Raw genomic sequence first — 7,359 nt, forward strand, 5'->3', positions numbered from 1 at the left:
TCTGGTGGATTTCAACCACCAGTCATTGAGTCGCAGCACAACTCCTAGACCACCAGAGCTCCCTAATAGGGCAGATAGAGAAGGTTAGACTAAGATGTACTTAGAATTTATGGAGAGAAAAATCTATCCTAATTAAGTGATTAGATGCTAGCAAATGTTACAACCTGAAGAGCAAAGGCAAGCTCATTTTTAAACATTTATTCCAAAAGGACAGATTTAAGAGGCTTTTTAAAAGGATCTTAACTTTTTAGAGCAGTTTCTGAAATATAAAGCATCCCTGATTTTGCAGTCTTGGGTAAACTGATGCCATCAAACTACTTTAAAGTTTATCATTTTGAAAAATTCTTGTTGTTTTAAAAAATCTTAGATGGAATCATTTCTTTAACGAGCAACGTCATGAGCCACATCAAGAAGTAATAAAAGCAGTTCAAGCTGTACTATAGACACTGGTAAAAATAAAGTCCCAAGAATGTATGGAATATCAATTGGCATGTTTCAACAAGTGCAGCCCTATGTGTACTCACAGGGCTGAGCCAGAAGATTTGGAAGACAGCTACCTGGCCATCTGCTCCTTTTTAGTAAAATGCTGCCTGTCAGTATTCTAAAACTAAGCATCCAAACTAGGAAGAAAGATTGGCCATTCACTTCCAAAACGTATCAGGCCTTCAAAAACCCTATGTACAGTAGAGCATACGTAGAGTAGACTAACAGATAGGGCAACTGACACTGAGCCCTCAAATTTGGAAACACAAAGGAAGAGGAATGTTGTAAAGAGAAACTAAAGATTGAAATGTGAAATATGAGAACCATGAATGTAGGAAAACTGAGCACTGTTAAGAAATGGAATGCGTAAATATTGACATATATTAGTGAAATAAGATTGATTGGCACGGGGCATTCTGAATCAGATGACCGTATGATCTACTATGTTGGAGATTAAAAAAGTGAGAAAAAATGGGTTGTTTTCATATTTTAATAAAAGGCCGTTTCTAGAGTCATCTTGAAATACAATATTGTATGTAACAAGGATACTATCCACACACATACAAGGAAGAGCTGTTAATAATCACTATCATTCAAATTCATACACCAACAATCAGAGCCAAATAGGAGGAAACAGATGATTTCTGCTAACAGTCACAGTCAAAAATCGATCAAACTTGTAACTAAGATGCATTAATAATAATGGGTAACTGAAATGCATTAAGTTGGGAACCAGGAAGAAGGACCAGTAGTTGGAAAACATGGAGTTAGTGATAGAAATGAGGCTGGGTATGACAGAATTCTATCATTGACTTACTCATTTCAAATACCTTTTATAAGAAACTTAGTAAACACAGGCTATACAGTATACACAGGCTATATGGATTTAAACTGATGGGATGCATAGGAATCAGACAGACTACAATTGTGGAAGGAAATCGTTGGAGAAGTTCAATATCAGCAGTGAAAATGAGGCCAGGTGCGAATTGTGGAAGAAACCATCAACTACTCCAATGCAAGTTCAAATTAAAGCTAAAGAAAGTCAAATCATATCCACAGGAATCAAAACTTGAACTTGAGTCTATCCCACCTGAATTTAGAAACCAACTCAGGAACAGGTTTGAGGTCCTGAACACTAATGAAAGAAAAACAGATGAGCTATGCGAAGGTATCAAGAATATCATTCATGAAGAATGCAAAATGTCATTACAAGGGGAGCTCTATTGGCCTAGTGGCAAGGAGCTGCAACTACAATCCCAGAGGCACACAGTTCGAATCCACCAGATGCTCTGCCGGGGAAGGAGGGACAATCTCCTCCTGTACCAGTCAGATCTGTTTTGACGGTACACGCACACAAAAATAATAAAAAAATTTAAAAAAAAAAAGTCATTACAAAGGAGGAAGAAGAAAACAAAAATGGATGTCAAAAGAGATTATGATTTTGCAATTCTGACTGGGGAGAGATGATATCTCATAGTTGTCTTGATTTGCATCTCCCTGAGAGCTAGAGATTTTGAACATTTCTTCATGTGCTTGTTAGCCATCTGGATGTCTTCTTCCGTGAAGTGTCTGTTTCATATCCTGTGCCCATTTTTCTATTGGATTATTTACCTTTATCTTGTTGTAGTGCTGGAACCCTTATTCACTTGTTGGTGGGAGTATAAAAAGGTGCAACCACTGTGATAGGCGGTATGGTGCTCTCTCAAAAAGTTGCAAATAGAGGTACCATTCGACCCAGCAATTCCACTACTGGGAATATACCCCAAAGAGACCATAACTGACATCCAAGCAGATATATGCACACCCATTTTTATTGTAGCTTTGTTCACAATAGCAAGGAGTTGGAAACAACCTAAGTGTCCATCAACAAATGAACGGATAGAGATGTAGTGGTATATTCACACTATGGAATACTATGCTGCACTGAAAAACAAGGAACTCATGCAATATTATTCAAAATGGGTGACCCTGGAGGACATTATGCTGAGTGAAGTATCTCAATCACAAAAGGATAAATACTGCATGAGCCATTGTTGTAAAGCAGGACTGACCATGGGGTTGGGAGGAGACTGAGAAGGATGGGTTCAATAATGTATATTGCATTGAAACAGATGAGGGAGAAAACTGTTTAAAAGAAAATATGTGTATTTTTGTCATGATAGGAGTCCAGAGAGAAGGATGTATAGTGGAATGGACCTAGGGGGAGGGATTGTAAAATAATGAAAGAATTTTTCTTTTACTTTTCCAAGAGGGTAGTGTACTGGGGGGAGGGTTGGGAGGGAAGAAAAGTGCAACAATGAATGAATGGAAATCCAAAGTCTTTGTAAATTTTCATTGAAATAATAAATTTAAAAAAAAAGATATTATGAATATTGCACTAGAGCACCGAAAAGCCAAAGCAAAGGGAATAAATCAAGACGTTAAGGAGCTGAATAGAAGATTTCAAAGGGCAGCTCAGGAAGACAAGGCAAAATATTATATGAAATGTACAAGGAGCCGGAGTCAGAAAAATCTAAAGTGCTTAACTCGCTCAGCATTTCCTACACTAAAAAAACTAAAGAATAAATTCAAATCACAAGTTTCAATGCTTAAGGAAGCTATGGGTAGAATATTAAATGATTCACGCAGCTTAAAAAAAATGATGAAATGACTATACAGAAGTACCCCAACCAGATGAAACCCAGCGTGGTGGGTGTGTACGTCCTGCACAGGCACGTGGACCCCTGGAAAAGCTGCATAGCCAGAGTCTTCTGAGCACCAAGTGGGACCTGCCCTCCTTGGTACAATCTCTAATCAGTGCAGCTCGAAGAAAGACATACGTGAGGAGCATTCTGTAGCTCACCCTGTAGAGAAAACGATGGACCTGAAATCTACTAATATTTCTTTTACAAACCTGGTCCCCATGGATGAGAGGCTCATCTATATGCCCCATGCTCAGCACCCAGGCAAAACGATTCTCACTCAGGAAGCCATCTTCAAGGTGAAGGGCATCAGCCTCAGCAGCTACCTGGAAAGTCTGATGGCTAGTGTCATGTCTCCAAATGCTAGTAAAGGTCGAGAAGCCACAGAATGGGTAATAAATTAAATGCTGAGATTGAAGAATTGACAGCCTCAGTTACATGAAGCATAAGAGTGTGGATGGCAGTGGCAGGGTTTGGACAAAAATGACAGTGACACAAGGCACAGCAAGGGCCCAAGTCTCCAAGTCAGCAGTGTATTTATTTATTTGTCATTTAAGAACTGCAATTCTACTTTAGGTGGAGTGCTATACTGGTTTGCCAATATTTTATGACTAAGTCAAAAAGTGTTATCCATTAATTGTATCTGTAATGCCTTCCAGAGTCTTGTGATCTCATATGCTCTATCTGGTTAGGTTAACTTTTCTGATAAACTCCGTACTCACTCCCAGAACTCTGTAGCACTGTAAACGTCACAAATCAGCTGTACACAACTTTAAGCATTTCACATGTGCCTAACTTAGAGTCTACCAAGTGTCCAGTTCACAGCTCTGTGACCTAATACCTGATATGTCACACTGTTTAAATATAATTACATTTTGAGATTGTTCACAGCTTTAGTTTGCTTGGCTCCACAGTCAACACTCTCAGCACCAGTAGCCAGGAAATTAAGACGTATTGTCATGGGAAAGTCTGCTGTTAGGGACGTCTCCAAGTACTGAAGAGCAATGGTGTCTCTCTGGAGACTAAGGTGTGTCTCATACAGGCTACTGATGTCTTTGAGCTGTAGTGCTGGAGAAGAGTATTGAGGGTACCATGGACTGCTAGGAAAACAAACGTGCATCATGGAAAGGGTCAAACCGGGCGGCTTCTTGGAGGCAAGGATTCTGAGGCTCCGTCTAACATACTTTGGACATGTTGTGAGGAGAGACCGGTCCTTGGAAAGGGACATCATGCTTGGTAAGGGTGGAGGGACAGCGCAGGAGGGGAAGACCCTCTATGAGGTGGATTGATTCAGTGACTGGGGTAATCGGGATGGGTGTATCAGAGACGGTGCAATGGCATAGGACAGAGCAGAGTTTAGGGCTGTTGTACATAGGGTCACTATGAGTCGCAGGCAACTCGACAGCACATAACAACAACATATATAACTGTCACCACAAAATTTTCTTTACACAAAAAGTTGTACATCACTGGAGATTACTCAAATACTCTCTTGATCCAAAGCATAAATTCCAAGTACTTAATGTTTTTAATAATATAGCACCAGTGCAGGTTGTAGGAGGTGGTGGGGAAGAAAAGAGTAAGAAGAGGGAAGAAACCCAAAAGGATTGGCTCAAATTAAGCACTGACTGAACCTGACTGAACTGTGCTACAGCTTTCCTTTAGGAGAAATGCTTGTCTGGGCTGCCACAGGGCAGCTGCAGTCAGATAATAATCCAAGAAATGTTTTTTGTCTTACACTTTGTAGCAGAGCACTACATTAGTGTGCCAGCACTAATGCCTCCAGTACTTTAAACTGCTGCATTGTTTCTGTTACAAGGTGATTGATCAGTTTCTGCCTTTATTTTTATTAACACAATGTATTAACTAGGCTGATTTCCTAGTTAGAGACAATCTAATGTATGTACATAAACAACAGTGATCAGATGCCAAGTTATTAAAAAATTATTGAAGTTTTGTATTGAAAATAATACTTAAGATTTCTTAGGACATTTGTAAAAGTAAATTAAGACCAATAAAGTTTCTGGGTTGTTTTTTTTTTGTACCTAGAGATGTTTTTACAACTAAAAAGAACATTTCAGCTAAAAAAATCAAACAAACAAACATTGCTGACTACTGTTATTTGATAAAAGTTGCTTTGTATAATTTCTTTAAATTGTTCTGGAAAAGATGTACTAAAGATAAAAAGATTTCAAACATAGTTACTTTTTAAAAATAGCTACTAATTTGACTTTGACCTATTAAAATATAAGTATACAACAAGGATCTACATTCAGAGGCCAAAACTGGACTAGACTGTAATTTAATAAACATACAGGCTTACTGAACACCTTTTCCTATTTAATATAAAAAATATACGTTCTGTGAATTAAGGAAAGCCTTTCTTGTTAATAAAAACCTAGTATTAACTTTTAAAAAAAAAGAAAGGCATTGGTGATGCAGGAGGAAGTTCAGGCTGCTCTGAATGACTCGGCAAAAAATAAACCCCAGAAGTAGTTGGAAAATCAATTGACATACTTCAACAAACAGATGCTGCCCTGGATGTGCTCACCAAGTTATGCCAAGAAATCTGGAGAACAACTATGTGACCAAATGACTGGAAGATATTCGTATTTATTCGTATTCCACAAAAAAAAAAGGTGACCTGACAGAATACGGAAATTATCAAACATCACAAACTAGCAAAATCCTGCTAAAGATTATCCAGAAACAACTGGAACAGTAAACTGACAGAGAAATATCTGAAATACAAGCTGGGTTTAGAAGAGGTCGTGACACTAAGAGACATTACTGCCAATGTCAGATGCATCTTGGCAGAAAGCAAACAGTACCAGAGGAATGTCTATCTGTGCTTCATTGACTATGCAAAGGCATCTGACTGTGTGGATCACAACAAACTGTGTCTAATCTAGAGGAGAATGGGTATCCCAGAATACTTGCTTGTGTTCACGTAAAACCTATACTTGGACCAGGAAGCAGTCCTAAGAACAGAGCAGGGAAACACTGCATGGTTCAAAATCAGGAAATGAGTGTGTCAGGGATGCATCCTGTCTCCATACCTTTTCAATCTATATGCAGTACGTGATCATCCAGGAGGCTGAGCTGTATGAGGAAGAATGTGGCATAATTAGAGGAAGACTCATCAACTGCCTCCATTATGCAGATGACACAACCTTGCTGGCTCAAAGTGAGGAGGACCGAAAGCACCTGCTGCTGAAGGTCAAGGACTATAGTCTTCAATATGGATTGAGTCTTAATATCAAGATGACAAAGATTCTTACCACTGGGCCAATTGGCTACACCATGATAGATGGAAAAGAGATTCAGGTTGTTCACAATTACCGTTTGCTCAGCTCCACAATCAACACTCTTGGCACCAGCAGCCAGGAAATCAAAAGAGGAATTACATTGGGAAAATCTGCTGTCAAGGACCTCTCCAGAGTACTAAAATACAATGATGTCAGTCTAGAGACTAAGGTGCGCCTGGTCCAGGCCATGATCTTCACAATGTGAACTAAGGATGACAGAAGAATTGATGCCTTCGAATTGTGGTGCTAGAGAAGAGTCCTAAATATACCATGGACCATCAAAAAAACCCCAAACATATCTGTCTTGGAGAGGGTTAAACCAAGTTTCTCCTTGGATGCTAGGATTTTGAGGCTCTACTTCACATACTTTGAGCATGTGCCCAAAAGGGACCAATTCTTGGAGGAGGATATCATGCTTGGAAGGGTGGAGGGACAGCAGAGGAGAGGAAGACCCAGGATAAGATAGATTGATAATAGTGGCTGGGGCAATGGAGGTTGGTCTGTCAGTCAGTGAGACTTACTCAAGACAGGGCAGGCTTCAGAGCTGCTGTACACAGGGTCACTACGGGTCACAGGCAACTTGACGGCATAAAACAAAAACCCAAAATGATGATCCAACAAATATAAAAATTATGGAACAATACCACATGCAAGTAAAAGCATGCTGCTGTTGTTGCTAACAACTCACAGCAATCCTATGTACAACCCCTGAGCCTTGTTCTATCTTGAGCCAATTTCACTGTCCCTGACACACCTACCCCCATTACCCTAATCACTGAGACAATCCATCTCATCCAGCGTTGTCTTCTCTTGTGCTATCCTTCCATCATTCCAAGCATGATGTTCTCCTCCAAGGTCTGGTCTATCCTTACAATATGCCCAGAGTA

At 39.6% G+C, this 7,359-nt stretch overlaps 1 pseudogene; it reads left to right on the forward strand.

The window, feature by feature from the left end:
* Positions 1-3,129: 3,129 nt before the first annotated feature.
* Positions 3,130-3,568, forward strand: LOC102856731 (annotated as a pseudogene).
* Positions 3,569-7,359: the final 3,791 nt, after the last annotated feature.

This window comes from Elephantulus edwardii, unplaced genomic scaffold (genome assembly GCF_000299155.1).
Source record: "Elephantulus edwardii isolate Elephantulus edwardi_28Jun2011 unplaced genomic scaffold, EleEdw1.0 scaffold00412, whole genome shotgun sequence".
NCBI lineage: Eukaryota > Metazoa > Chordata > Mammalia > Macroscelidea > Macroscelididae > Elephantulus > Elephantulus edwardii.